The sequence below is a fragment of the Erythrolamprus reginae genome, chromosome 12 (genome assembly GCF_031021105.1).
Source record: "Erythrolamprus reginae isolate rEryReg1 chromosome 12, rEryReg1.hap1, whole genome shotgun sequence".
Taxonomy (NCBI): Eukaryota; Metazoa; Chordata; class Lepidosauria; order Squamata; family Dipsadidae; genus Erythrolamprus; species Erythrolamprus reginae.
The window spans coordinates 21,550,992-21,573,855 of record NC_091961.1 but is presented as its reverse complement, the minus strand read 5'-3'; the positions used below and the strand labels follow the sequence as shown (position 1 = coordinate 21,573,855).

At 40.6% G+C, this 22,864-nt stretch overlaps 1 protein-coding gene across 8 annotated transcripts in view; it reads right to left on the bottom strand.

Moving 5' to 3' along the window:
- ST3GAL4 (ST3 beta-galactoside alpha-2,3-sialyltransferase 4) overlaps nt 1-22,864 on the bottom strand; it is a 236,268-nt gene that overhangs the window by 83,487 nt on the left and 129,917 nt on the right. For 4 of the 8 annotated variants that reach the window (XM_070765425.1, XM_070765432.1, XM_070765428.1 and 1 more), the window contains exon 2: nt 17,491-17,607. The gene's annotated coding sequence lies outside the window, so the exon portion shown is untranslated. Of the gene's footprint in view, nt 1-1,852; nt 2,217-6,280; nt 6,373-17,490; nt 17,608-22,864 lie in introns of those variants that run through there. The other 4 variants (XM_070765427.1, XM_070765429.1, XM_070765426.1 and 1 more) reach the window with 4 other exon arrangements.

Below are 22,864 nucleotides of genomic sequence, written 5' to 3'. Positions count from 1 at the left end.
TTTATATAAGATCCTGGCTGCTTCGTCTGGAGAAACGGTCTCCAGAATAACTGGAGAGCAACAATCTGATGGGAATGTTTCATACTTAAAGTTCAAATCAATCATTCCACATAGAACATCTTTAATACTGCACTAATGCTGCCCTTATTTCATATCAGCTCATATTGCAATAGTACGTTCCACATTATAACTCTTCGTTTCTCATTAGTAGCTTATACCAGTGTTTCCCAACCTTGGCAACTTGAAGGATATTTGGACTTCAACTCCCAGAATTCCCCAGCCAGCATTCGCTGGCTGGGGAATTCTGGGAGTTGAAGTCCAAATATCTTCAAGTTGCCAAGGTTGGGAAACACTGGCTTATACCATTGAAGTTACTGTTCTCTGAACTGGTGAATTTCCTTTCTGAACTCATTTGGCCTTTTGACCAGTATAACCATACCGGGTCGTAAAATCATAGGGCCGGAAGGAAGGGACCTTGGAGGTCTTCTAGTCCAACCCTATGGCCAAGGCAGGAGCCCTTACTACACATTCATAAACCTTAAGAAGCAGCTGTCTACAGTGGTGCAATTGATCCCACAGGCTGTTTTGCATTGGGCAGAACAACAAGTAATTATTTGGCTCATTCCTGCACCTGACATGTGTTTTGGAAAAAATATTTACCTACAAGCTCTTCTTCCTCTGATACTCAGAATGGAAGAGTAATCAGGAAATAAAGATATAAACACAGACTTTTGGGATTTCTTCTGCTTCTCAGAGTCAGCAGAACAACAAAAATGATATAAAATAATCCTCAACCTGCAATCTTCAACATCAAGTAACAGTTCCAGATGTAACCAAAAGTCCACTTTGCCCTCGCATGGAAAACATTGCCATTTTTAAAAAAATTAGACACAATTCAAAAGCAAGGGGGTAGGATTGTGTGTGTGTGTAATATATACCAAGTAACCTAGCAAATCCCCATATCTCATCGCCTGTTACTTTTTGTACAAGTTTGCATAAATCCAGGGCTTTTGCAGAGAAAGTGACTTACACTTTTCATTGCAATGGCTTATTTGCCCCTCCCAAATAAAATAAATCTTTTCTTCTTCTTCTTTTCTTCCCCTTTTTGCTCTTTTTCTTTCACTCTCTTTTCCTCTTTATTTTTTTATTTATTTATTTCCTCTTTATTTTTATTTATTTATTTATATTTATATTTTTTTTATTTTTTATTATTATTTATTTATTTTATTTATTTTATTTATTTTATTTATTTTATTTATTTTTATTATTTTTATTATTTATTATTTTTATTATTTATATTTATATTTATATATTATTTATTTATTTATTATTTTTATTATTTATAAATTTTTATTATTTATTATTTATTTTATTATTATTTATTTATTTTATTTATTTATTTCCTCTTTATTTTCTTCCATTATGAAAGTGTGCATTCTATTTTTATAACTGCCTACTCTAACGTTATATAAATTTGTACAAATGTTTACATAGTCCTTTTGCTTTTTGTATCCCTCTCCCCCATTTATTTTCAACAAAGATTATATTTTAAAAAAATAAAATAAAATATTAGAGCAGAAGACCTCCAGATCATGATTTCAAGAAAAGGTGGGCCACCTTCTACTTTTTCCTACAGGCTGGTTTCCCAGGACAGTAAAGCCAATACCTGCTTTGCCCAACCAGTATACACACCTTGTGTCCATCACTGGGTCCCTGTTTACTAAAATATCCTACAATAAGCATTGTACACAATTTCCACCACTAGAGCTTTCATGGTCTAACATCTCTATGGGCTTCTTGCATGATATTAAAAAAAAAAAAAAATATGGGGAGAGAAGGGAAACCTCCTTACCTGAATTTTCTTAGCTGCGTGAATCTGCCAATTATTTTCCGCGCCTGCCCAGATACTTGCAACCTCACTGTTTTGTGTTTTTTTCCCCCTTATGTTTTTTCTTTTCACGGTTGCCTTGTTTGCAGCAGGAGCTTTGCACAGGGAATTATCATCTGGGGAGAAAGCCACAGCTGAGGGATTCCCAACACCACGCGTGCTGCCATCCAAAGACTCTATTCCGTTCCAGTCAAAGGGAACCGAGTTTGCTACAGCAAACGATAGGCTCACGCCAGCAGCAACCGGTCATCGTTGTGGAGATACAGAGAAGCCAAGGTGGGGAAGTTGACTCGGTGGCAGCGAAGCAGCAACGGATTAAACAAACGTGTTCGCTGAGATTAAAATCAGAGGAAAGGCCGGTTTTCTTTTGCCGACAAGAAGGAAGTTTCTTCAGACTTGGATGAACCTCAACTGACTTTCTAGCTATGCAAGGTACCCTGGCTCCGAATTAAGAGCAAGATCCAGAATTTCCGCAACAAGACAAGTTTGTTTTCCCACACTATAATAGGATTTATGGCTGATGTAACTGTTAGTAATACAAGTGTCCTTCTTTTTTTTAGTTTATGATTGCTGAAAATATTGTGGTTATTATTAAGATCTGTCTCCTCCCCGGACAAGGAAGTTTACCCACCTCTAATTCATACACAAATACTTTGCATTGTTTGACATTTTAAAGATTTATACTGCAAAATTCGAACAAGAAAACAAGATTCTTTTCTCTTTACAACGAAGCTTATGTTCTATACAATACAGTGGTACCTCTACCTAAAGAACGCCTTTACTTAAGAACTTTTCTAGATAAGAACCGGGTGTTCAAGATTCTTTTGCCTCTTCTCAAGAACCATTTTCTACTTACAAACTTGAGCCTCCAATACTGAAACTGGAAAAGGCAGGGAGAAGCCTCTGTGGGGCCTCTCTAGGAATCTCTTGGGAGGAAACAGGGTGAGAAAAGGTGGTGAGAAGCTCCGTGGGGCCTCTCTAGGAATCTCCTGGGAGGAAACAGGGCCAGAAAAGGCAGGGAGAAGCCTCCATGGGACCTCTCTAGGAATTTCCTGCGAGGAAACAGGGCCTCCACCCTCCCTGTGGTTTCCCCAATCGCACACATTATTTGCTTTTACATTGATTCCTATGGGAAAAATTGCTTCTTCTTACAAACTTTTCTATTTAAGAACCTGGTCACGGAAAGAATTAAGTAGAGGTACCAATGTATTTGTGTGTTTGTGTTCTCCAATTTGATTATTTAAAAAAGGTACGGCACATTTCAACTCTAATATTATATAACCTGTAAAGACTTCGTACAGCTAGCCCTCAACGTATGTCCATTTGTTTAGCGATTATTCAAAGTTTAGGACAGCACTAAAAATAGAACACTTACGACTGGTCCTCACACTTATGACTGTGGCAATGGTCACATGATCATGATCTAACACTTGGCAACCCTCCCTGCCTTTCGTAAGCTCCTTAAAACCCACCTCTGCCGTCAGACATGGGGGAACTGAGATATTCTTTCCCCCTAGGCCTTCACAATTTACACATGCTATGTTTGTTTGTAGGGATGTTTGGTTTTACAATAAGGGTTTTTTAGTTGTTTTAGTATTGGATTTATATGATGTTTTTTATTACTGTTGTTAGCCGCCCCGAGTCTACGGAGAGGGGCCGCATACAAATCCAATCAATCAATCAATCAATCAATCAATCAATAAATAAATAAATAAATAAATATGTTAGTCACAGCATCTCTGTGGACCATGGCATTTTTCAGCTGCTTCCAACAAGTAGTGGGGAAAGTGAAATTGCAAAGCATGACCACTTGATGCCTCACTTAATGACTGCACCACTTAACAGAGAATTTTCTGGTACAATGGTGGTCATAAGGAGTCCTATTTAAGTGTGGGAAAATAATCTTGTCTTGTTGCAAAAATTCTGGATCTTGCTCTTAATTCGAAGCCAGGATACCTTGTGTAGCTGGAAAGTCAATTGCTTGTTTTGTTGCAGATGTTTCGTTACCCAAACTAGGCAACTTCATCAGTGCTGGTACAAGCAAGCTCAGAGCACACCAAGGACCCCTGCGGTCAACTCTGAGCTGCAAATATTCTCCTCTTTGAACTGTGGTGATAATTTGAGGGCTGCTGGAAATCTGATCCTTTGGTTGGTAGTTTAGAGAAAAGAAGGACTGGAGATGACAAGGCAGCAATAGTCCAGTATTGGAGAGGCTGCCCCAAAGAAGAGAGTCAACCTATTCTCCAAAACTTCACTACAGAGCACTGCACTCCAAGGCAACTAGACACAAGAACAGGTTTTTCCTGAACGCCATCACTCTGCTAAACAAATAATTCCCTCAACACTATCAAAATATTTACCAAGTCTGTTCTATCTATCTATCTATCTATCTATCTATCTATCTATCTATCTATCTATCTATCTATCTATCTATCTATCTATCTATCTATTGGATTTGTATGCCGCCCCTCTCCGCAGACTCAGGGCGGCTAACAACAGCAATAAAAACAGCATATAACAATCCAATATTAAAACAGTTAAAAAATTGTAAAGGCCTAGGGGGGGAAAGTATCTCAATTCCCCCATGCCTGGTGGCAGAGATGGGTTTTAAGAAGCTTACGAAAGGCAAGGAGGGTGGGGGCAATTCTACTACTAGTTTTTTCTCATCATTCCTATCACCCATTTCCTCCCACTTAGGACTGTATGACGGCAACTTGTTGCTTTTATCCTTAAGATTTTTTATTAATATTGATTGTTTCTTCGTTGCTTATTTGACAAATGATGATGTTTTGCAGAAGCAAAAAATACATTGGGACGAGCGCTCATGCAGCAGAAGCAAAGCTGCATGTGCAGGGCAGCAGTAGGAATGGGAATGACATATAATTCTTACTATCATTCAAAAAGTGAGCTCCTACTGACACGGAGGAAGCCTATAAGGACCTTGCTCTAAACAAGGTTCCAATTGCCCCTTTAATAATCAAATTGCCCCCCTATGGGGTGGGCACGGAGAGGGGCGGCATACAAGTCCAATTAATAAATAAATGGGCCCCACATTGGGAACCACTGATCTAACCTCTCTTCCTTTGTATTGACCTTCCCTTTTTCATCCATTTTCTTTTGGTCTCTCAAAAATCCCACTTCTTGTAGGTTTTTCCCTTCCAACCCCTTCTCTTAACTTTTACTTTTTCTTTCTTTTGTTTTTATGCCAACAATTTCTTTTTCCCCGAATTCCTTTTCTTCTTTTGAATATATTATTGGTGTAAGTCTGCTCTCAATTCCGCTTACTCTCTTCTCTCTATTACCCCCCTTATTTTTTAATTGCTTCTTCTGATACCAATGCTCCCCTCTTATTCTTTTCTTATCACTGTAAATCCCAGTGTAATCATCAATCTCTTTGTTTTTCATTTTCTTCATTTTCATTTTCCACCATTATAACTTCTTTATGATCCAGCTTCATTTCTATTTTCTTTTCACCACTGATTTCCCAAAGAGAAGTTTGTATTTTTAACATCTCAGTCAATTCTTCATAGATGCACGTCTCCATATTGTCAAGTTCACAATTCACGAAGTTCACTTGAGTTTCAGTCCAATCCAATTCAAAATCTTCTTATCTTCTATCACCAATAGTGCACCATCAAACAGAATAGCACAACACTGGATGGTGTTTGCCACTTTTGAGTCCCAAGTGACGGGAGAGCTGCCTTGCGCCACTGGCTTAGCGCAAATATACTGGCAGAATGCTGATGCTGCACTACAGCAAAGAGAAGCAGTCGGACACTTTCTCTTGGGTCTCCCACCAGTGTTCCCTCTAATTTTTTTTTGGGGGGGGGGTGGAAAAGTATAGTGTCTGAGCGGCAGTCCCTTCGGGACTGGGCGGCACAGAAATAATAAATAAATAAATAAACAAATAAACAAACAAACAAATAAAAAACCCACCCTGTTTTGCCTCAGAGAATTTCAAAATAAAATACTGTAATGTGTGTCTATAACAGTGAGCTCATAATAGGGCAACTCTATCAATATCAAAATGCCACTTAAATAGTTGAGCTAGTTTCAAACTAGATTTTGATTTTCTTTCTCTCTTCCTTACTGCCATTCTTTTTCTTTCTCTTTTCCTTCCTCTCTTTTTTCTATCTGTTTCTCTCTCTTCCTCTCTTCCTCTCTCTCTCCTTCCCTCTCACTCTTTCCCTCTCGGCTTCTGGGCAGGTTTGGAAAACTCTGAGTTGATGATGATTTTTAAGTGAGCGATTGCTCACTGCTCAGCTTAGAGGGAACTATGTCTCCCACTTGGAGACCTCACAGAAGGAAAGATGGCCCAAAATGTAGCTTAACTCACACACACACATACCCCAGGTAGCCAATTGGCTGAGTGCGACAAGTTCTTGGTCTTACCTTCCTTTTCCAGCTTATGTGGCTCATGTGAATGGGGGCTAGCATGTGGGCAGGGTGATTTTGGGTGGTGGAGCCTTCCCATATGTGGGCTGGATTAATTGCTCTCAGCCAAGATTTCCTAACAGAACACCAAAATTTGCTCGCTGACCACCACAGACCACTGGTTGATGACAAAGACTAGAAGACCTCCAAAGTCCCTTCCAACTCTATTCCGATTGATTGATTGATTGTTTGATTGATTTCTGAATGTTTCAATATTTGGCCACTGGCCTCTTACATTCTTATATACTAAAGCTATCTTACTTCTCTTTTGTCCTCAATGGCTATTTGTATTTTGTTCCCCGACATTCCTACAATGTTTAACTTAAGTTAAACTTTATTTAACCTGATAGGCAATATTTGCCCGGCGATATCAGATTAACATGCAAATATTTGTAGCAGGTTATGGACAAAAGCCAAGACATGTCAAGGACAAAATTGAGAACATTGTAGAACAGATTTAGTGCATTACGAATAGGAGCTCTTGACAGATAACTGTGGAAAGTATCCAAAGCCATTCATTTTATTCAAAAGTCAAACCCAGGCATTTGGAGTTTTTCTAAGTCTTTGAGTAAATCTCTTCTAGAAACAACACTTTAAATAAGCTTAAACATTTAGATTTATTCAGCTGGCACAGTGACCTAAGTGATGTGTTGGGTTATTTTCCTCCAAGCATTTGATAACCTCACGCAATGTAATTTTCCCTACAATTAAAGAAACCCAAGAACTGCTTTCTTTGAATGGAGTCCAACTCTGGAACATGAGATCATCTCAGACAGGAATACTGCATTTATTTTTGTTTTTGCAAAAGGCCTCTGCGACCCAAGTGCAGGTAGATGCTCTTAAAAGGTGGACAACCTAAGGCCACCACTTTTGAGGCCTTTGAGTGGAGGTAGTCCTCAACTTACGACAGCAAAATTTATGTGGCTAAGTGAGACACTTATGTGAGCGCTGCCCCATTTTACGATTTTTCCTACCACAGTTGTTAAGTGAATCATTTCAGTTTTTAAGTGAGTCACAACACTTGCGAAGTGAATCTAGTTTTCCCACTGAGTTTGCTTGTCAAAAAGGACACTGTAGCCGTCATAAATATGAATCAGTTGCCAAGCATCCGAATTTTGATCATCTGATCATGGGGATCTTGCAATGATCGTAAGTGTGAAAAATGGTCATGAGTCACCTTTTTTTTCCATGCCTTTTTTTTTCAATTCAACAGTCACTAAACGCACTGTTGTAAATGGCGGACTACTTCTACACTACCCCCTCCTTTCCCACAAAAAGCTCATGGCTTCCTGAGGGAGGGCAGAGAGAGAACTGTAGTAAGCAAAATGAGAAAAAGCAGAATACAGTGTTCCCTCGATTTTCGCGGGGGATGCGTTCCAGGACCGCCCGCAAAAGTCGAATTTCCGCGAAGTAGAGATGCGGAGGTAAATACACTATTTGTGGCTATGAACAGCATCACAAGCCTTCCCTTAACACTTTAAACCTCTAAATTGCAATTTCCCATTCCCTTAGCAACCATTTAGATTATTACTCACCATGTTTATTTATTAAAGTTTATTTTTTAAAAAAAAATTATTAAAGGCAGATGAAAGTTTGGCAATGACATATGATGTCATCGGGCGGGAAAAACCAGGGTATAGGGAAAAAACCCGCGAAGTATTTTTTAATTAATATTTTTGAAAAACCATGGTATAGACTTATCGCGAAGTTTGAACCCGCGAAAATCGAGGGAACACTGTATCACAGAAAGAATTCACTGTAGTTGGAATAGAAAACTGTGGACCCAGCTACCAATTTCACTCTTCAAAGTTGTAGATGAAGGTAATCCAGGGATGAAATGCTCCCGATTCGCTCGTGCCTATCAGTCGTCAGAGAGACGATCGTGAAGGGAACGCAAAGCTCTGCCCACCCGCCCAGATGCCACCATTGGGGTTCTTTTACCCTCTGTGCATGCACAGAATGCTTTGCGCATGTGCAGAGTAAAGGAACCCAAATGGTGGCATCCAGGTAGGTGTGCGGAGCCTCGTACTTCCTTTGCGATCGACTCTCCGGCGACCGATAGGCACCAGCTAGAAGAAGAAACTGAATTGATCTGAATCGTATGATGAACCAAGTGGCACCCAAGAGCATGGGATAAGAAAGTGTGATTAAATCAGCATAACACTGAAAATATGCAGACAAGAACTAAATACATCATATCTACACTCTCCGGAGACCGATAGGCACAAGCGAACCGGGAGCATTTCACCCATGATGTTGTTCAGATCTAACAACTTAAAATGCTGACAGCAAAGAGTGGCAAAATATCATCTCAGCATCTCCAACCTTGAAAGTCTATCGAGATTCTTAGTCATCCTGGTCACGGTTGCCCCAAAGGTGTTTTTTTCAAGAGGCAACTGGGCTTTCTAGCTATTCTTTGAAGACGTTTTGCTTCTCCTCCAAGAAGCTTTTTCAGTTCTGGCCCAACTATGAAAGCTTATCAGCTCGCTGTTTGGAATTAAACAAGAGGTAGAGTCCAATTTACTATGATTTTACAAGATTGAACAGAAAGAACCAACCACTACTAACCCCTCCTGTTCCTCATATAGAATAAGGACATCTAACGCCATTTATCTTTGGAGAATGCATTAAACTGACAGATTCCTACATTAAACTGTTTAGCTAAGAAGAGACTGAATTGGCCTGGATCGTATGATGAACCAAGTGGCACCCAAGAGCATGTGATAAGAAAGTGTAATTAAAGCAACATAACACTGAAAATATGCAGACAAGAACTAAATACATCATATCTACACTTAGTTCAGTCATAAAGGCAGCAATTTATAATGATGTGCTGGAAAATTCTAATTAAGTGCCTTAGATATTAGCCTGGTTCATTTCATTTTGCAACAGTTATCTCCAAGCTAAGCAATGAGCTTTAGAATATGCTCCAAACTCAAACAATCTCCTTATTCCTTGCTTGTATACCAAACAATAGTACAACATTATCTAAACTGATTTTAGCGGTGTAGTTCTTATTAATGCTCCCAGCCAATTTTAAACGTTGGTGTCCACTTCTGAACAATAAACTGAATCATTGCCATTACTGGAGTGTTCTTTGTCATGCTTAACTTGGGAACAGAATACACATGTACATCTCATTCTTATTCCACCACTTTTGGACACTTCTATTTAATATTATATAAACATTTTGCTGAACTCAGCTTGAGCAACACCTTGCTCCTTTGAAAGTTAGGAAACTTAAAAAGGCATGTTAATTTTTTAAAAATAATCTAAGTGGCATTTTATTCGGAAACGTTGAAAAACAAATAACATTGGTGATGAATTTTATACATACTCTATGTGTAAACACTAGGATCTATAGTGAAGTCTTTACAAAAGATGGAATTAGGAGAGAGAGAGAGGGATGGATGGATGGATGGATGGATGGATGGATGGATGGATGGTCAAAAGTTCCTGATTCAAAATTAGGAGGCAGGACTGTCTGACAAAAGGCCAAGGTTAGGTAGAGTGAATTTTAAAATAATAAAAAATGAACAAAACTACTCAGCAGCTACAAGAAAACCACATGGTTAGACTCAATTGGCAGCATCGGACCAGAATATCTCCTGGACCGCCTTCTGCCGCACGAATCCCAATGACCGGTTAGGTCCCACAGAGTTGGCCTCCTCCGGGTCCCGTTGACTAAACAATGTCGTTTGGCGGGACCCAGGAGAAGAGCCTTCTCTGTGGCGGCCCCGTCCCTCTGGAACCAGCTCCCCCCAGATATCAGAGTTGCCCCCACCCTCCTTGCCTTTCGCAAGCTCCTTAAAACCCACCTCTGTCATCAGGCATGGGGGAATTGAAATTTTCCCTCCCCCTAGGCTTATAGAATTTATACATGGTATGCTTGTATGTATGATTGCTTCTTTAAATTGGAGTTTTTTAGATTATTTTTAATATTAGATTTGTTTACATTGTCTTTTTTATTGTTGTTAGCCGTCCCAAGTCTTCGGAGAGGGGCGGCATACAAATCTAATAAATACAAATACAAATTTGAAGTAGCCTTAAAGCAGAGGTCTTCAAACTAAGCAACTTTAAGACTTGTGGACTTAAGCTGGCTGGAGAATTCTGGGAGTTGAAGTCCATAAGTCTTAAAGTTGCCAAGTTTGGGGAACCCCAGCCTTAAAGTATAGACTACCTTCCATTTTTTACTCTGAAGGCTAGGGTGCCAGATCCAGCCATGTATAGGTGCACATATACTCATCTCCATGTAAAGGTTTCTCCTTTCTCGACCTGTCCAACTCTAGAAGTGATTCTGTGGCCAGCATTTGAGAGGCGCATAGAATGCTGTTACTTCTCCCCAAAGTGGTACTTATTGGTCTACTCATGTTTGCATACTTTCAAACTCTTAGGCGAGCAGGAGCCAGGGCAAGGACAAGAGCTCACTCTGTCGTGTGGCACTCAGGTCTCGAATCCAGCTGACAAGGTCTAGAAAGCTTAGAACTACGACGCCTAAAACACGATCTAAGTATTGCCCACAAAATCATATGCTGCAACGTCCTGCCTGTCAATGACTACTTGAGTTTCAACCGCAACAACACAAGAGCACGCAACAAATTCAAACTTAGTATTAATCGCTCCAAGCTTGACTGTAAAAAATATGACTTTAGCAATTGAGTTGTCGAAGCATGGAACTCATTACTGGACTCAGTAGTGTCAACCCCTAACCCCCAACATTTCTCCCTTAGACTCTCCACAATTGACCTCTCCAGGTTCCTAAGAGGTCAGTAAGGGGCGTAAATAAGTGCACTAGCCTGCCTTTTATCCCCTGTCCAATTGTCTTTCCTTTATCTCATATATCATATATATTTTCTTGCTTCATATATCTTCTCCTCTACTTTTATATCTTTTCTTTATACATAATACTTCATGTCTATCCTCTTCAATATGTATTGTGTATTGGACAAAATAAATAAATAAAAGCTCAATGTCCTTAACCGCAGAACCATTGCACCTCTCCATCTCCATATAGAGGACTCTTACATCTATTCTAGCATACTCAAAGCTTCCTCTTTCTTTCTCTCTCTCTCTCTCCTCTTTCTCTCTCTCTCTCTCTCCTGCTGAAGACATGTTCTCAGTAACATCAGCTGCAAAAATCCATTATTTAATTTCCTCCAACCAAAGTGATTCTTTATCTGGTGGAGATCCACCGGCATGATCACTGACAGTAGAAGGCAACGATCTGCCCCATGCTTGATCTCTGCATGCTAGGAAAAGCGAGGAAGGCACTTGCAGGTGGACCCTTTGCCAGGCAAGATGTTCTCAATCTGTGATATGATGTAATATGAGAGACCCTGCAACAGTTGCCTATGTCATCAGAGCTATTATTACAAACATCATGCTAGGAAGGGGGGAAAAAACACAAATCCAGGAGTCAGGAATTTTTCAAGTGCTGGAAGGCTGATATTGACATTCTTCTCTCTTGCCATTCACTGAATAAAATCTGCCACTATATTTTATGTATGTGTCATCTGGACACCATTAATGTACACATGCAAAAATGATTTTCAGTGTATAAGACACACCTTAGGGGGGGTTTTTTGGGGGGGGAGAATCTACCTACCAAGTATTCATCTGGCTAGCATCCTTAGTCTGGTCAGCTTCAGCACATTACAGTGATACCTCGTCTTACAAACCCCTCGTCATAAAAACTTTTCGAGATACAAACCCGAGGTTTAAGATTTTTTTGCCTCTTCTTCCAAACTATTTTCACCTTACAAACCCACCACCGCCACTGGGAAACCCCACCTCCGGACTTGGGATTCCCCTGCAGCATCACAAAAACACGGAAGTCCGGAGGTGGGGTTTCCTATGGAGGGGAGCCTCAGGGGAATTCCAGCAGTGCAAAAACAGGTCCTTTGGCTGGCAAAAGGGGTGAGTTTTGGACTTGCACGCATTAATCGCTTTTCCATTGATTCCTATGGGGAAACATTGTTTCGCCTTACCAATTTTCCCCTTACAAACCTCGTCCCGGAACCAATTAACTTTGTAAGACGAGGTATCACTGTATTTTATTCCCTGGTTAGGGCTGAAAAAAATCTTTTTCGGAGGGAATAGCAATGAAAACAAGTCTGCAAAGACTTAGAGCTGGGGGAAAAAACTTATTTGAAGGTAGTAGGAATGAAAAAAATCCTGCAAGCCTGGAAGATCGTTAGCAGCTCATTAGAGCTGGGGGAAAAAAGCTTTGAAAAAGCTACATGTGGAGTATAGGACTGCACCCAAATTTTCAGACTCTTTGGGGAGGGAAAAAGGTGCATTTTATACTCCCAAAAATATGGCATTTTAAGCTGCAGCATGCCTGGCATGAACATGGGTGGTGCTGACATTGCAATGAGAAGAAGGAATATTTTGTGTGTACTTTCTCTCTCCAGCAAGATCGATGAGCAGCTTTCACAAGAAAGAGTCGAGATTTAGAAAAGCGTAATAGGCTTTCAACATCTATAGCAGGAGTGGGGTGGACTATGGCCCTTTTATGATTCTGGGAATTGAAGCCTACTAGTTATAAAAGGGCCAAAGTTCCCCACTTCTGTTCTAAAGTAATCTCCCTCGGAAGATAATGAGAATCCCTTCTATTAAAAAAAATATATAAATTGATTTTTTTTTTTCAAAAATACAAATGGATCGGAGTACATTTTTGGCTAAATGCAAACTTCTACACGAAACCCTAGAACAGTGATGGCGAACCTTTTTTTCCTTGGGTGCCGAAAGAGCATGCGTTATCACACATGTTCGAGTGTCCAAACCCATCTATCTATCTATCTATCTATCTATCTATCTATCTATCTATCTATCTATCTATCTATCTATCTATCTATCTATCTATCTATCTGTTGTGATTCCGTCTGAGGCTCCTCAGGGAACGGCTGAACCTCTGCCGGCTCCATGCTCAGAGGGGGAGGATGAGGAACAGGAGGAGGAGGCCCAGGCAGACGGGGAGGAGGAATATCAGGCCGAGGGAGAGGGAGAACAGCCTGAGTCCCCCGGGGTGGAGCTCTCCCCAGCAAGCAGCCTGGAGTCCTTAGATGAAAATGCACAAGCCATCATCGATCTCAGGCAGAGAAGAGCAGCACAACGAAGGGGACAATTAGCCAGGTATTTCCAGCCCTAAATAGGCAACAGCTGGGTTTGGGTGTGGTTCTCCCCAGAAAGGCTGAAAAGGCAGACCCACCCTTCCTGTATTGTGGAGTATTATCTTTGGGAGTCCTGGGACCTGGCTGTGATCTTTGGCGTCTCTGATTCTGGCTTGTGGCCTTGAAGGCTGAAACCTTGGGGGGAAAGGCGTGGGTCTTATTCTCTACAGGTGTGTGCGTGCCAGCAAGAAGTCTGCTGTATTGTCTGGCCGTCAGGACTCTGCTGTGAAGCCTCATAGCCTGCCTGTTGGGAAGAACAGGTTTTTCTCTGTGTTTATTTTTCAAACTATAAAGTGCCTTTGCTTTTACCAGCGTGTCTGGCTGTTTTTTCCAGTTGCTGTTGAAGTCTGGGGGCACCTACCTACCTATATCTATCATTTATCTATCTATCTATCTATCTATCTATCTATCTATCTATCTATCTATCTATCTATCTATCTATCTATTTATTGGATTTGTATGCCGCCCCTCTCCAAAGACTCAGGGCGGCTCACAACATATCAGAACAACGTAACAATACATAAAAAATCCAATTAATATAGCTAAAAAGACTTTTAAAACATCTAGCGTATTTTTTTTAAAAAAAAACATGCCCGGAATGTGCTGTAACCCCTTAGCAGCCCGTGCAGCTGGTAGCAGATTCCGTCTGAGATGAAGCCTATCTATCTATCTATCTATCTATCTATCTATCTATCTATCTATCATCTATCTATCTATCTATCTATCTAATCTATTTTTTTCAGCATTGCTATAACTTCAAAGGTTCATGAAAAGAATGGTTGCAAGTCGCAAGAACTACCTGCATCCTAATCAGCTGACCATTTTGGTAATTCTTCTAATGGGATTGTTATGGCGCTGCTCACCAAGATGTCTCCTTTGAGATTTATGGCAAGCTCCTGCCCCCTCGTATTTAATTTCACTTATTTTCAATGAAAAGGAATGTGGACTCTGCATTTAGACCTATTCCGGTTCATTTTTGACTAAATGCAAACTTCTACATGAAACCCTAGAACGGTGATGGCGAACCTTTTTTTCCTTGGGTGCCGAAAGAGCATGCGTTATCACACATGTTCGAGTGTCCAAACCCAAAATTCAATGCCTGGGGAGGACAAAAACAGCTTCCCCTGTCCCCAAGAGGCCCCCTAGAGGCTGGAAATGGCCTGTTTCCCAACTTTTGGTGGGCCCAGTAGGCTTGTGTTTAGCTATCCCCAGGCTCCAAAGGCTTCCCTGGAGCTGCGGGAGTGTAAAAACAACCTCCTCCATCCCCCTGGAGGCTCTCTGAAAGCCAAAATTGCCCTTCCAGAGCCTCTGTGTGAGCTAAAAATCAGCTGGTCGGCACATACATGCACGTTGGAGCTGAGCAAGGGCAATGGCTCATGTGCCAGCAGATATGGTTCCATGTGCCACCTGTGGCACCTGTGCCATAGATTCGCCATGACTGCCCTAGAAGATGATCCTGATGCGAAAAGGAAGTAGCAAATTATCACCTGTTGTACATACTCTTGATCAGTTGGAGGATGATGAAGATATTGAGGATTCAGATTCAGATAGTGTTTATGAAGTAGTGGGGGGCCCGGGGTTACAGGTAGTAAAACAGGTGGGAGGCCAGCCACAGGATGGGGCTATGAGTTCAGGATCTAGTGAGGGAGAATCAGACGCGCGCTGGGTTAACCCTAAATTCAGAAGGATTCAGAAACGTAGAGAGCAAAGGTCTGGAAGAAGATATTAAGGAGAGGAATGGGTTAAATGTTGTAGTGAGGTATTTGGCACGTCAGGGGGCTAGTGGAGAAGAAGGGTGGAGTTTCAACGTTGCTGAAAAGAAATATGGAGGGGGGGTTTTCGCCACGCTAAAGTAAGCCAAAGTATTTTGTATTGTATTTAGTCAGTGCTGCTGCTTTTTATAGCTATGTAGTTAGAAAATAAATCTTATCTAAGTGAAGCAGGAAAAGGAATGTGAGGAATGCGGCTAGAAGAGAGATAACGGACCGATTGATGTCTGGAATGTGTTGAAGTACAAGAGAGCAGAGAAATAAACGGAATTGCTTTATTCATGAAATGATGCATTTAATGAGAGTTCTTTGTAATTACTAAACTTCTAGCAGAAACCAGAACATCACCCATGCCTTCTGAATGTTATACTAGCAATTCTGGATGAACAACCAGAACTGGGAACAAAATTTCCATTATCTAAGCAAGCGGTGGCTATGTGAGTTATGTCTAATTTTGTGATTATTTTTTTTTTGCCACGGTTGTTAAGCGAATCATTGTAGCTGTTAAATAATAATAATAATAATGTATTAAATTTGTATGCCGCCCCCGTCCGAAGACTCATCATGCATCATGCAATCCTCTGGCTTGCTCCCAATGACTTGGCTTGTCGGATGCTTGCCAATGGCGATGATCACATGACCCTGGGATACCCCAAGCACATATAGTTTTATGAATGGTATGATTGTATTGAATGGTTCTTAATGATTGGCTTTTAAAATGTTTTGTTTCTTTTTAAAATATTGGATTTGTATATTGTTGTGATTGTTGTAAGCCGCTCCACGTCTCCAGAGAGGGGCGGCATACAAATCTAATAAATTATTATTATTAATTAATTATTATGCGGCATCTGTCATGAGTACATGCCAGTTGCCAAGTGCCCAAATTTCAATCATGTGACCAAGGAGATGCTATGACAATTGAAAGGAAAACCAATCATTGTTGTGGTTAGCTCTGGCCCAGCTCCTGCCCCAAGGAATGTGCAGGTGGATGTGGGGGAAACATCCACATGCCGCAGGCCTGTTTTGCTCCGGATGGAATCTGCCGATGAAGCCTCCTCTGACCAAGGCAGCATGAGTGACAGGGAAGAGGGGAGTTTGGCAGACAGCCCAGGAGGAGATCAATCATCTGTATCATCTTTGGATTCTGAACAAGAATTAATGACACATCCATGCATGCATAGAGTGATGCATAGGAGACAACAACTAAAGGATTATTACAAGAAAAAATGAGGCCACCTGTGGTTGGGTGGGGCTCCAGAAATTAGGGCTGCTGCTAAAAATACCAGCATGTGGGTTTGGCCTTTGTGGAAGAATATCTGATCGGAGTTCGTCAGGAAACTTGTGTTGCTGGACTTTGTTGTTTTTTCACGCCTTTGAAACCAAAGCAGAGCAATGTGTGTGTGTGTGTGTCTCTCTCTCACTTCGTTGGAAGAAGAAGGGGTGTGAAGTTTCTTCACAGCTGCTAGATAAGTACTTAATGACTGCTTAAGGGAAATTGTACAGACTACCTGATTGTTTTGGGAAGAGTGCTCTTTGCAATACAAAAAGAGTGCTTTGTTTATTTTGAATTTTGTGATAAAGAACATTGTTTTGAATTTTCAAACGTGTGTGTGTCTGAAATTTGTACCCTTGAATTTTCAGAAGGCTCCTATCAGAGAGCCCGGCAGAACAATCATCAGTCGCTTATTCATATGTTTTAGCCTCCAGTCCCCTAAACGTTTTTGTTGCTCTTCTACATACTCATATACATGCTTTTTACACCATGGCAACCAAAACTGAATGCAGTATTCCAGGTATGGCCTTAACAAAGCCTTATAAAGTGGTATTGACACTTTCTGTGACCTTGATGCTATCCCTCTGTTAATGCAGCCTAGAACTGTGTTGGCTTTTTTGACAGCTTCTGGTTCATATTTAAATGGTTGTCCACTAGGACCTCAAGATCCCTCTCACAGTTACTACTGTTGAACAAGGTACCACATATACTGTACCTGTTTTTCTTGTCTAAATGTAGAACTTTACTTTTTTCACCATTGAATTTTATTTTGTTCGATAGCCCCCAATGTTCAAGTCTGTCAAGATCCTTCTGTATATTGAACCTATCTCCTGGAGTGTTGACTATTCCTGCCAGTTTGGTGTCACCTGCAAATTTGATGAGTTCCCCATCTATCCCTTCATCCTAGTCATTGATGAAGATGTTGAAGAGTATTGACAACCGCTCTCTGCTTACCAGTTATGCAGTACAGCAATGAAGATGGGCTACAGGGCTCCCAGGTTCTCTTTCCAATTGGACCAGTGAGATGCTCTGGATGGTAGCATTAGTCTCTCTAAACCTCAGGACTGCCATCTGCAAAACAGAAACAATGCAAGGCACTTTAGAGTGAGGTTGAAATTAACATTTATATTCATTCAAAGTAGGCTGTTTCCCCTCTGTGCTCAGGTTCAGATGGTAACAGGGAATCCTCAACTTATCATCACAACAGGGAATGGGATGTCCATCACTAAGCCATGTGGTCATTAAATAAGCCAGGCTGAATTTTACAACTTTTGAAACCGTCATTAAGCAAATCTCACCGTTGTTAAGCGGATCCAAATTCCCTATTTCCCATGGACTTTGCTTGTCAGAACCATATTGGGCATTGCCGAGATTATCTATCTATCTATCTATCTATCTATCTATCTATCTATCTATCTATCTATCTATCTATCTATCTATCTATCTATCATCTATCTATCTATCTATCTATCTATCTATCTATCTATCTATCTACCTACCTACCTACCTACCTACCTACCTCTATCATTTATCTATCTATCTATCTATCTATCTATCTATCTATCTATCTATCTATCTATCTATCATCTACCTACCTACCTACCTACCTCTATCATTTATCTATCTATCTATCTATCTATCTATCTATCTATCTATCTATCTATCTATCTATCATCTATCTATCTATCTATCTATCTATCTATCTCTATAATTTATCTATCTATCTATCTATCTATCTATCTATCTATCTATCTATCTATCTATCTATCTATCTATCTATCTATCTATCTATCTATCTATTGGATTTGTATGCCGCCCCTCTCCAAGGACTCGGGGCAGCTCACAATATATCAGAACAACATAACAATACATCTAAAAATCCAATTAATATATCTAAATAGACTTTAAAAACATCTAGCATTTTTAAAAACAAACAAACACATGAGCCCAGAATGTAACCCACTAGCAGCCCGTGCAGCTGGTAGCGGGTTCCGTCTGAGATGAAGCCTATCTATCTATCTATCTATCTATCTATCTATCTATCTATCTATCTATCTATCTATCTATCTATCTATCTATCTAATCTATTTTTTTAACATTGCTATAACTTCAAAGATTCATGACAAGAATGGTCGCAAGTCGCAAGAACTACCTGCATCCTAATCAGTGACTATTTTGGTAATTCTTCTAATGGGATTGTTATGGCACTGCTCACCAAGACGTCTCCTTTGAGATGTATGGCAAGCTCCTGCTCCCTAGTATTTAATTTCACTTATTTTCAATGAAAAGGAATGTGGACTCTGCATTTAGACCTATTCTGATGTGCTCTTTAGAAACAGTGAGGCTTTAAAATGCAGAGGGATTTACTCATAGGCCTTTGATGATTCAGAGTAAATAGCAGCTCCTGTCTCCCAATTATCAGACAACTGAAAATCATTACATATGATTTTGTGGTTATATGTTGCATAGTTTGTTTTGGTTCCCTTGCACGGCTGTGTAATATTTTGACAGGCAGTGTTTTTTTAAAAAATGACTAAATGAAGGCAACAAACAGTAGCAAATATAAATTACACTTCCCTTGCTTACACAGCTGAAACTTAAAACCATGACTTCCATGCCTTTAGGTCCCTGGTTTGTTTTCTTAACAAAGGCAGAGCGCTTCAGTTCAAACAGAGGTTTTCAAACTTGGCAACTTTAAGACCTGTGGATTTTAACTCCCAGAATTCTCCAGCCAGCATAGCATAGCTAGCTGGAGAATTCTGGGAGTTGAAGTCCACAAGTCTTAAAGTTGCCAAGTTTGGGGACCCCTGATTTAAAAGCTTGTCATGTGTGCAGAGCTGCTTGTTCTTGCAAGTGAAATAGATGCACTTTGCACCTGGTTAAAGTTCACCAAACAAACAAAAAACAGTATTGATCACTCAGAAAGTGCATCAGTCTGACGAATTCCATACTATATCAGGCCATAACCTCTGCAGGATAAAACACAAAGCTATTTATCTCCAGCTGTATTTTTCAACCCTTGCCTCGCATCTTTTCATGCTCTGCATAAATACCATCCCTTTCTTTTAGCCTTTTCTAAGCGATATTTCTCTGCTAACTTTGCTTCAATCCCTGTGTGGCTGTGGACAGGTCTGTGTCTCTCATTTTCTTTCTCTAATGAGCCAGGATGCTGTATCACCTGTCATCTGTTAACACGGAGGTTCTCAACCTGGGGGTAGTGATCCCTTTGGGTCAGACAACCCTTTCACAGGGGTCGCCTCAAACCATCGGAAAGCACATATTTCCAACAGTCTAAGGAGACTGAGACACCGCTCCTCTATCCATCCGTCTCCAGGTCATAAAATAGACTACTGCAAATATACTGTATGTGTGTGTATATATATATAAAGACTGCCTTCTCGGCATTGGCGAGGCGGGTTGAATGAGGGGACGGGCCTCCGCCAGAGCTCAGTCCCCGCCCCGCTCATCATTCGCCCAGCCGCGGGCTGGTTGGCTTGTCCTGTATCTGTGCCAACGCTGACTTCAAAACCCGCGATGAAGTGAAGCCGTGGTGGGTGAAGCGCGATATAGCGAGGGACTACTATATATATATATATATATATATATATATATATATATATATATATATATATATTTGTTTTCGTAAATTTTCACGGGTATATGTATGTAGATTGTTCTGAGTTCGGGTTTTGCCCTGTGTAATATTTTGCATGTTTATGCGACGTTTCGGTGAAATCACATTCACCATCATCAGGCTGAAGTTTCAACAGCACGAAGCTTGGAAACTTCAGCCTGATTATGGTGAATGTGATTTCACCGAAACGTCGCATAAACATGCAAAATATTACACAGGGCAAAACCCGAACTCAGAACAATCTACATATATACATATACATATACATATACATATACATATACATATACATATACATATATATATATATATATGTCAAATGTTTTTTTAGCTGGAATTTTAAAATTAAGGGAGACTAGGATGGTCCCATTTCGGCCTTGTTCTGGCCTCATCAGCTAGCCACATCCTAGTCTCCCTTAATTTTAAAATTCCAGCTAAAAAAACATTTGACACATACAGAATATAGTTGTCGGCTATAAATAAAATTAACTGCCTTGAAATGGTCCTGGGTTGGGCCTAGAGGCAAAAAGGAGCTGCGACGTTCCTTCAATATACCAGGGTGATCCGACATTAAAAAAACAAAAACAAAACACATATATACATATATATATCTGTACCATGGGAATTTCTGAGCATGTGCAGAAGTCAAATTTCCAGCACTGAGCATACGTTGCCTTTGTTTTTGCCTTTTTCCCCATTTTTTTTAAAATTGGCACTGCGCACATGTGCGCAAGCGCATGCAAAGGGCCCATGCGTCCACAAGTACGGTCACACAGCACAGGAGGAAGCAAACCGGCAACAAGGTAAGTTACCCACCCCTGAGTTTCCTAATTATTTTATTATTTTATGGTTTGGACAGTGAAGGGCTGCAATTTTTTTTATTACCACACTGAGGGCGTGGCTTATTTTGTGGGTGTGGCTTGCCAGGCATGTGACCAGGTGGAAGTGGCTTGATGATCATGTGACTGGGGGGTGGTTTAAAGGTCATGTGACTGGCTTAAAGGTGGCCAACTTGACATCACTCACATCAAGGGTTTGAGTTAGGGTGCCTGGCCTCTCATTGCCTCAGAGATGCAATTTGCCTATCTATTTACTATTTTTGTATATGTATATGTATATGATAATAATAATAATAATAACAACAACAACAACAACAACAATAATTTATTATTGAAAACCATCGAAATTGACAAAATCTCCATCTGTCAATTGCAAAAGGCCGCTTTACTGGGATCGGCAAACATAATTTGCCGCTACATCACGCAGTCTTAGGTGCTTGGGAAGTGCCCGACTGGTGATGAAATACGAAATCCAGCATAGTGATCTCGTTTGCTGTGTTGTATTGACATAATTTATTAGATTTGTATGCCGCCCATCTCTGAAGATTCGGGGCGGCTCACAACAACTATTCTATGTATATATGCCATAGGTGTACATACAAATTACACCCAGGCACACAAAATATAAATTATCTACTATATAAAATGTATGTGTATGTATGCACACACACACATACACAGTTCTTCTAAAATTATATACATTCAAACTCATTTACTGCGATAGGAAAAACATACCCAGAGCCCAGAAGAGAAAAAAAGCAAAAAATTCAAAATTTTTCTACTGGTTCTGCCTACCTGACCAATTTTTTTCTACCATATCTGCGTACCTGACCGTACCCGTAGGAACCCATCACTGGTTGGGGGTCACCACACCATGAGGAACTTTATTAATGGTCGCAGCATTAAGAAGGTTGAGAACCACTGGGCTAACAGAAAGAAACTTAAGCAACAGAAAGCAAGAATAAAAAAAAGAACTCTATGTCTCTCCTACTGAAAGTCAGCTTCTGATTTGTCCTTCTCCAGTAGAGGTCACTAATGCATAGAAGACTCACAAACCAATTGTTTGTCTAAAGCACATCCCGGAATTAAGCTTTGCTAAGCTCTCCTCCCCGCTGCCAACTTGTCTAACTGATAAAAAGTTTAACCTTCATAATTGAAGTCACTTGCTTTTCGTGGTGAGCGGTCTGGCATAGGAAGGAAGCAATGGTGTGGGAAGGAAAATGCCTCCACCCTTCGATCTTCTTCCTGCGAGTTCCCCCAAATTCTACCTGATGGGGCAATGGAGAAGACAACAATGGAGAATTGCAAGGAAGGGTGAATGCAGCCTGGATGCACTGGCAAGAGCTCATTTGTGAGTTATGTGACAGACAAATGCCAGCCCATCTTAAATCTAAGATTTACACGACAACCATCCACTCTGTTGCACTGAATGGAGAATCAGAGCTGGTTTCCTACCGGTTTGGAACGGTTCTATAGAATCGTTAGTGTTGTACATACTCTTGATCAGTTAGAGGATGATGAAGATATGGAGGATTCAGATTCAGATAGTGTTTATGAAGTAGTGGGGGGCCCGGGGTTACAGGTAGTAGAACAGGTGGGAGGCCAGCCACAGGATGGGGCTATGAGTTCAGGATCTAGAGAGGGAGAATCAGACGCGCGCTGGGTTAACCCTAAATTCAGAAGGCTTCAGAAACGTAGAGAGCCAAGGTCTGAAAGAAGATATTAAGGAGAGGAATGGGTTAAATATTGTAGTGAGGTATTTGGCACGTCAGGTGGAGAAGAAGGGTGGAGTTTCAACGTTGCTGAAAAGAAATATGGAGGTGTTTTTGCCACGCTAAAGTAAGCCAAGTATTTT